Here is a 9885-nt window from a genome sequence, read left to right on the forward strand (position 1 = left end):
CATTAGAGACAAGATAACTGTAATCATCAATAAGGGTGTCCTGATCCCTGTCCGACAAAACCAGATCTATATCGTTATGCTTCAATGGAGTTAGAATTTGCCCTGTCTCAGGTCGACCATCTGACGTATCAAGATTGTGGTCAACTGACGCTCTTTGGCTACCTTCCGACCGGAATATACACTGTATGCAAAAATATCTTTGTACAGCTATTTACATCCACTTTATACAGGTTCCTTTGATGACTGCCTATTGAATCTCCTCAGTAGAGTTTGCTGTATCAGTGAGCCCTGCTTCATAACTTGGCTCAAATCAGCACAATGGTCAAAAAACTTGGGAGATGTCTCGATAACACAGTGTAATGCCTTCCTAATAACCGCAATTTGACAAGGGAGAGAGTCCACTACACTCCATAGCAAACAGTGTGTTCTTTTAAGGAGGCAAGTAATATTTTGACCAGTGAGCTTACATTGCTATAAGGCACAGCCACACGTGGAAATCACATGGTGCATGGCAGACGTCAAGCAGCATACATCTGTATCCGCACTACAGTACAAATGCTGAGTGTAATCGAGAAATGACAAGAAATGAGTGAGAAAATTTGATAGCGCACTGTAAGCGATCGCAAAAATTTATTGAATAAACCAAGTGGTGTGTGTTATCTGTGTTGAGAAGTACTCCTTACTTCAAATAAGAAAGTAAATCAAAGATAACAAAATGGAAGTTATTAGAGTGATATGACTTCATTCATCAGTTCATATGTATTTTTAGCGAATTTTGAACTTTTGGTAAAGTTTACGTTGTTAATGAAACAAAAACACGATTTAGACCCTGCTTTGATTGGTAAAACCGTCAGACCCATCACTGCAAGTTAGTCATTTTTACTTACATTATTTCTGCAACATCTTTGTATGCTGTGGCCTAGATACCATCACAGTTCACAAATTCCATTAATAAGACACAATCACAACCTTTGTTTCAATAATAACTTCACGTAGAGTAATGACATAGATTCATAGTTTGTGTATATGCAATGTGGCCATGCCGATTCAAGCCCACTTTAGCTCGTGCCCTTCGGGTTTTTAACATGAAGGAGCAGGGAATTGTCTGCATGCAGAGGCAATGATATTACCAAGATGATGGGGAAATAAAAAAATGTGAGATGGCTGCGGCAGGAAATTAAATAATACAGCAATATTATAGTCACTGAGAAAACAAGAGAACTCCCTGCAGAAAAAGCAAATAAAACTCTCAAGGAAGATTATGATTGGTCAATAAGCAATAAAGTGACATTGAACATAAAGAAAACTAATGCCATTAATTTCAGTTTGAAGAGGAAAAATGACAATGTTAAATTAAGTGTAGATGGCACCTCTGTAGACTGTGTAACAAATGCAAAATTTCTAGGAATGAATATTGATTCTCAGTTGAAGTGGTGTCATCACACAAAGGTACTTGCAAACAGAATGTCATCAGCATGTTATGCCGTTAGAATTCTATCAACAGTGTTTAACATGCACTGTCTTTTAGTTACATATTATTCATATGTACACTCAAGTCTTAGCTATGGCATTCTTCTTTGGGGAACAAACACACAAAATATGAACACAGTTTTCAAACTCCAAAAAAGAACCATAAGAATAACAACCAAAAATACTAGTAGAGCTAATTGTAAAGATCTGTTCAAAACACTAGGGATTTTAACTGCTCCATGTGAATACATTTCCAGTCAGTTGTACACATCAAAAATAATGTTGTTAATTACTGCACAAACAGCTCTGACCATGACCATGACCATGCAACAAGGGATAGACTCAACTTACATTTACCAAGAAAAAATAAACATAAAACTCAAAACAGCATTTTCTACCAAGGAATAAAGCTGTACAATAAATTAACAAAAGAGATTAAAGAAATTGCAAAAATACACTTATTTAAAAACGATAAAACAGAGTAGGTGTTTGATAAAAAATGTTATACAAATAAATAATAATAATAATTATAAAACATCCAACATTCTACATAATATCTTCACTTTATATTTTTTCCATGTTTTTTCCTTTCTGGAAATACTTAACCCCAAGCTATGGATAGCACAATACTATCACCTCTTCCACTTTCTGAGCTCAACATCTCACTCATTATGGAGGGATGCTGACTCAATTTTTCAGTGTGTGTGTGTGCGTGTGTGTGTGTGTGTGTGTGTGTGTGTGTGTGTGTGTGTGTGTGTGTGTGTGTGTGTGTGTGTGTGTGTGCGTGTGCGTGTGTGCGTGCTTGTGTGTGTGTGCCTTCTACTTTACTACAAGCAAATCAATCATTTGATGTTTTCATCACTGATATCTGCAATTACAAAAAGACCACATGTTACTGCATTCAGCCAGAAATTTTGATCATACAGATGATCATTTTTCCTTCCTTCGTGCTCTAATTTTACTGATGAAGATATGAAGCCAACTCACACTATCATATCATGTCATGTCAAAACATTAGCATTTACACAGGTCTTCAACATTATGTGACACATATGATATCACATCACATCCCTGTCAAGATTTCTTAGGAAGAAAGTTTTGATAGTGATGTTGATGAAGCAAACAGTATTGTCATCTGCTGGCATCAGTCAGTCAATTAATCTCGTTATTCGCCCATTGCTGAGATACATTGTATGGATACAGTCATCAGTAGTTAACCAATCTCCCCTGTCTTCACCCAGTAGCTGAATGGTCAGCGTGATGGATTGTAATTTCCTCTGGGACAGGGTTCGATTCCTGGCTGGGTCAGGGAATTTTCTCCACCCAGGGACTGGGAGCTGTGCTGTCTTCATCATAATCCTACCATCCTTTTTGACTGCAGGTCACTGAAGTGGCGACAAACTGAAAGACCAGCACCCGGCGAATGGCCTGCTCAACGGGGAGCCCTGAGAGTATGGTTAAATAAATGGAACCAATCTCCCCTGTACTCACCTTAGTTCTGTAAGTTATTTTGAGTTTTATCTCTTCTTAATCTTTATTTTATTATTTTGCTTTATTTATGTGGAAAATTACAAATGTTGCATGACAACTTGGATTTTTTTCCATTGAGTTTTTTTTAAAGCGAGGATAGATATATGAAAATGAAAAATGATCTAGATTTTTCAGTAACAGAGAAGAACTGACACCTACACTGCATGTAAGAGACGACATAAATTGATGAAGTAGTTTTCACAATATATCATTTTATTTAATGGAGAAGTCAGTTCTATTGAGCAAACTGCAGTTGTTTATGACTTTATTTGCCAAAAATGTCACAACAACATAGGTTGATGAAGTTTCATTGAATGAAGAAGTCAGCTCTATTGAGCAAAATACAGTTGTTTATGATGTTATTTGTCAAAATGTAATAGGTAGGGTAGAAATATATTATGTATTTCTTATAAATATTGTTTGGTGTGTTTCTATGTATATATTTTTACTAGGAAATAAATGTCGACGTTTTGTAATGTTTTTTTCCATTTCTCAGCATCTCATCTAGAATATTCATTACATAATTTGCTTTGCCCATTAATAAACTTTGTAGTTATTAGTTTCCCATTTTCAGCACTATACTCCGACTTTTTGTATCGTCAAGTGTAACTCATCAACTCATTTTCAATGTTTGGTACTAGCATAGCCTAATATCCAGTTCATAGAAACCATCAATAGACTGTCACATCACGAACGTAACGTCAAGGTCTAGGTGTATTCATACTGGATATCATGTCATGTCATGTCATTTTGTTTAGGCCAGTACCAAACAGTGAAATTATGTTCAGAGACGCCATCCATTATACAAAAAGTGTGAGTACACTATCGAAATTGAGAAAATAAGAACGAAATAGTTTATTAATGACCAAAGCAAACTTCATAACATATATACTAATTATTTTGTTTGGTAAACTGCTTAGAAGTGAAACATCATTTCAAAACAATGACTTGTATTTGTCTTAGAATATGTATACTTATATACACATCAAACAATATATATAAGAGATAACTAGAACCTGTGTACCTTATGCATCATTTTTTCAAGAGCACCTAATACCATCATAAACAATTGTATTTTTTCTTCCATTAGAGCTGACATTTTCACTTTGAAATTTTTTTTTCTAAATTGCTTCATCAACTTATGTGGTTATTTATGAATAGTGCAGGGGTTATCTCAGGATTTGTATTTGTATTTCTTTATTTATCCTGTAAATTGTGATTTAGTATATACTTTGTACAAACAACACAGGGTAAGTGAGGTTTGATACAAGTTTTATTTTGAAAAATCATTCAATAGATGTTGAATATTGGTAGCATAATTATAAAAACAATAAGATGATTGAAAGAATACTAATGTTAATGATATGTGATCAGTTACATTATATTTTCTTGGTATTCCAAAAAGTCAGAAATAGCATAGAATCAGTTATCCAACACATATTCTTTCCGTTTCACTTTAAACTTACATAAATTCTATATCTGTTTCAGATAGGATGGCATATAGTTATACAACATAATGCCAGTATGATACACTCCTCTCGTATAAATGTTTGTACTTATTTTATTGAGATGCGGGTAATGCTTCTGCCTAGCATCGTTAGAATACAGTCCACAGTTATGCTTGAAGGTATTTTCTCATTTTAATGTGCTTTCTTTTATGAAGATCAGTACTTCATGAATAATAAAGCCAATTCACACTGCCGTCATGGTTTGTCACCTTGTGGTACTATCACATCAGAGTGTATTCACATTGTCCATCACATCACGGCACAACAATTCAATTACAGTAGTGTAACTTCTGGCATTTTTAGATTTTTTTGGAATATGCCATTCATGACTGATGAGTTGAAAATATCTGTTAATTGTTCTATGATAAATACTACACTTGATTTCAAGATAATATCTGGTATGTCATCAGATTCAGCTGAATATTTATTGGGTAGTCTATTTATTACTATAGATAATGTCTCAGGTGTTGTAGGAGATATCAATAGTGTTCTCCTATAAATTATTGAAATGGAATGTAGTGCATTGCTGTTGGTTGTGAGTTGTGATGTTTGGTAATCATGTGTTGTGCTATGTGTGAAAAGTACTTGTTGAATCTACTAGCCACTACTGTAGGTTCAGTTATTTTAGTATATTTTCATGAAGTTTTATGTTGTTGTTGTCTAATTATAGAGTATCTGTTTCTGTTGTGATGATATTCCAGGTTGTTTTGATCTTGGTCCTGGCCCTGGAATTTGCTATTTATTTGTAATTTTTCATCTCCTTTGCTTTTTATATAACTTGTCTAAGTATTAGTTTGTATTGTTTAAACTAGTAAAAAAAATTTGTGGCTTGCTTTGAAGTTTCATGTAATTTCCTTTTATTCTAGCATGATATTTCTATTCCTGTTGTGATTCAATTAATTCGACTGCCCACAGAATCTATTACTGATGTTTGTTTAGAAAAGGCTATTTAAAAAAATGTTTGTATGTGGCCCTAAAATTTAGCAAACTTGTCATTTGTGTTGTTTGAAGTGTAAACATCGTTCCAGTTTGTTCTTATCAAGAAAGAACACAAATAATCTACTCATTTATCATCGAAATTCCTGACATTACCTCTAGTTTTCTGGAGTCCATTACTGTAAAAACTAAATAATTTTTTGCTTTTATATATCTGAACTTGTTAATGAAAGAATTCACAATCCAAAAATTCCAAATCATCACAGAACATTAGTAGTTTGCGACTAAAGCAAAGCAAAGTAACAAAATGAATAAATTAAAATCAATAAATACAAATAAAACTAATAGAAATAATTAATAAATCTTTTGAAGAAGACCACTTTCTAGATGCCCTAAACTATGTAGATGTAAAACATTTGTTTGAAAAAGCTGAAGAGAAGAAATGGTAATGCAAGAAATGGTTATTGCACAGTTTCATGATTAACTATGAAATTTGAAGTATCAGTAACAGATTTACATTTATTAGTTTAATAACCATATTTTCAACAGGAATTTAAAGTCTGTGTTCAAATGTTCTCCACCAACATCCAAGCAAAGATGTGCACATCGAAGCATGTTAAGGAAAACACTTTTCAGTACTCTTTGAAAAATGTTCGAAATTTCTTCACATATGTCGTTTTTTAATGTGTCAAGTGTTCTGGGATTGTTGCGGTAGACTTTAGCCTTTAGAAATCCCCAGAGGTAAAAGCCACTTGGTGAGAAGTTGGGAGAGCAGGGTGGCCACAAGCCCTTACTAATGGTCCTCTCTTATGTAAAATCAGTATGTATATGAGCTAAGGACATATCCAATGTATGAGAAGTTGCCCCATCTTGCTGGAAACATGCACAACATTTTTCGTTCAGAGTTAATGGAGCAGAAAATTCATCATAGAGGTGCAGGTAAACATGTGTGTTGACAGTTTCATTGAAGAACAATGGCACGATAATTCTGTTACCAGATACAGCACATCATGCACCAATTTTTAAATTGTGTAACAGAGTTGCAGTATGCTATGGGGATTCTCTGTAGCCCACTTTTTTTTGTTTTGTGAATAAACTTAACCCGACAGATGAAAGCAAGCTTCAACTATCGAAAAAATGAGGAACGGATCAAGATGCCCGTTAGCGACATTTCCAGCAACCAATTACAGTAATGTGCATGCTTACCCTTGTCCGCTTCTTTACTCACATGGTAAGGTTTCATTTTTAAGCCATGAAACACGCGTTGACATTACCTGTGTGATATTCCACATTGCTATGATAATCGTCATGTTGACTTGTAGGGACTTCTTTCAGTGTGTGCAATCACCTTTGCCACAACTTCTGGTGTATGTACAGTTGGTGCCTTATTTCTCTTTGAACTAAGAACACTGCCTGTCAAACACCATTTTCTCACTAGATCCTGAATCGTCGATTTTGCAGGAATATTACATTCAGGAATCTTTTCATGACAAGTGTATGAACAACTTGATTGGATTTAGATTGCACATTTTCTTTGACAATGAACACTTGTTCTTCAATGGAGTAGGGCATGACAGTGAAGTAATGTTTATAAAGACTACTTTCCATATGAACTACTTACCATAATTATCACCTTAACATGGTGGGTCATTATTATATCAACATTAATTATCCTAGACATAACAATATTTTTGAAAATGGAAATGAAGTCCCATGCTTCTTTACAGAGCATAGGGGAACGATGTGGGAGACCCACACTGCCTTACTAGGCAAGGTCCTAATGGAGGTGGTTTGCCGTTGCCTTCCTCCTACCGTAATGGGGATGAATGATGATGATGAAGACGACACAACAACACCCAGTCATCTCGAGGCAGGAAAAATCCCTGACCGCGCCGGGAATCGAACCCGGGACCCTGTGCTTGGGAAGTGAGAACGCTACCGCGAGACCACGAGGGGCGGACTAACAATATTTATAGACTTCTTCAAAAATACCGAAACTATAATTCAAGCAATTACCAAGAAATAACAATATCCTTAGAAAAATTATATAATTGACCAACATTCAATATTACAATAATAATAATTATTATTTATTTATTTTTAGCACTATTAGCAGTAATTAAAATTACTATTATTAACCAGGGGCCTTTTCGTAAAATAAGATAATTTACTAATGAATAAACCCTTATGATTAAGACATCCTTTAATTAAAATTATTAACAACTCTTTAGTTGATTTACCCGCTCCAACAAATATTTAATTTTGATGAAGTTTTGGGTCCCTACTAGGATTGTGTTTGGTAATTCATATCGTAACTGGACTATTTTTAGCTATACATTATACATCAGATATTGAAATGGGATTCAGTAGTGTAGTACACATCTGCCAGGACATAAATAACGGTTGAATTATTCGAACTTTACATGCAAATGGAGCATCTATATTTTTTATTTGCATTTATTTGCATGTAGGATGAGGAATTTACTATGGATCTTATATATATATATATATATATATATATATATATGAACACATGAATAATGGGTACAGTAATTCTATTCTTAGTTATAGCAACTGCATTTGTAGGATACTTTTTACCTTGAGGCCAAATATCATTCTGAGGTGCAACAGTAATTACTATTTTATGATCAGCAATTCCATACTCAGGAACATATTTAATTCAATGAGTGTGAGGAGGATTTGCTGTTGATATCGCAACATTAAATCGATTCTTTACATTTCATTTTGTATTATCATTTATTATTGCAGCTATGGCAGCAATTAACTTATTCTTCCTCGATCAAACAGGATCTAATAACCCATTAGGGCTAAACGAAGATATCGAAAAAATTCCATTTCACCCATACTTCACTTTCAAGGATTCTATCACATCTGAAATAATAACATCGTTATTAATTATATTATGTATAATTAACCCCTAACTTCTAGGAGACCCAGATAATTTGGTACCTGCCAATCCATTAGCAACCAACACCAGAATGATATTTCCCATTTGCATATGCAATTCTATGATCAATTCCTAAGAAGTTAGGAGATGTTATTACACTATTCTTATCAATTAGAATATTAATAATTTTACCATTCTATAACAAAACACCTCTCTGAGGTATCCAATTTTATTCTATCAATCAGATCCTATTCTGAATTATAGTAGTTGTTGTATGTTTATTAACATGAATTGGTAAACGACCAGTTGAAGAACTTTATGCCATAACAGGACAAAACTTAACAATTATCTACTTTACATACTTCTTAATTAATGTCCATGTTGCAAATGCATGAGATAAGCTAACTAAGGAATAAATAAGTTAATTAGCTTGGGAAAAGCATATGGTTTGAAAACATAAAACTGAAAGATTAACTCTTCTATTAACTTCTCTTAAAAAATTACACTATATAAATGAGATATTTAAAATCTTTACACCAACAAAGAAAATAAAAAATTTAAAGATAAAAGTAAAAAACTTTTTCAAGCTAAGTATATCAACTTATCATAATGCAACTGTGGTAAAGTACCTTTAACTCAAATAAAACCAAAAGATATAATAGCAAGGTTAATAAAAAATATAAAAGAAAAAAATCAGCTCCTAAAAAATTAAAGCTAACAATATTCTTATAAAAACAAGTGTAGTACACTCAGCTAAAAAAATTAAAGTAACACCACCTGCACCATATTCGAAATTAAAGCCTGAAACTAACTCAGATTCACCTTCAGCAATATCAAAGGGGGTACGATTAGTCTTGGCGAAACAAGAAGCAAAACAAGCTAAAGCTAAGAGAAAAGAAATAATAATAAATCAGCAATAAAGCTCATAATTTATAAAATCAAACATGTTAAAACTACCAATTAAAATAATTAAAGACAATAAAATCGAAGCTAAACTAACTTCATATGAAATTGTTTGAGCAACAGAACGGAGGGAGCCTAATAACGAATAATTCAATTAGAAGATCATCCAGCAATTATAACAGTATAAACACCTAATCTAGTATGAAACTTCCTGGCAGATTAAAACTGTGTGCCCGACCGAGACTCGAACTCGGGACCTTTGCCTTTCACGGGCAAGTGCTCTACCAACTGAGCTACCGAAGCACGACTCACGCCCGGTACTCACAGCTTTACTTCTGCCAGTACCTCGTCAAAGGTCCCGAGTTTGAGTCTCGGTTGGGCACACAGTTTTAATCTGCCAGGAAGTTTCATATCAGCGCACACTCTGCTGCAGAGTGAAAATCTCATTCTGGAAACATCCCCCAGGCTGTGGCTAAGCCATGTCTCCGCAATATCCTTTCTTTCAGGAGTGCTAGTTCTGCAAGGTTCACAGGAGAGCTTCTGTAAAGTTTGGAAGGCAGGAGACGAGGTACTTGCAGAAGTAAAGCTGTGAGTACTGGGCGTGAGTCATGCTTCGGTAGCTCAGTTGGT

The 9885-nt window shown here is 34.3% G+C and overlaps 1 non-coding gene across 1 annotated transcript; it reads right to left on the minus strand.

Annotated features, from left to right (window-relative positions):
- Nucleotides 1–9484: 9484 nt before the first annotated feature.
- On the minus strand, nt 9485–9559 carry Trnas-uga (transfer RNA serine (anticodon UGA)). Its single transcript has one exon. It is a non-coding gene; the product is annotated as a tRNA-Ser (tRNA).
- Between the last annotated feature and the right edge of the window lie 326 nt (nt 9560–9885).

The sequence above is a fragment of the Schistocerca nitens genome, chromosome 12 (genome assembly GCF_023898315.1).
Source record: "Schistocerca nitens isolate TAMUIC-IGC-003100 chromosome 12, iqSchNite1.1, whole genome shotgun sequence".
NCBI classification, from domain to species: domain Eukaryota; kingdom Metazoa; phylum Arthropoda; class Insecta; order Orthoptera; family Acrididae; genus Schistocerca; species Schistocerca nitens.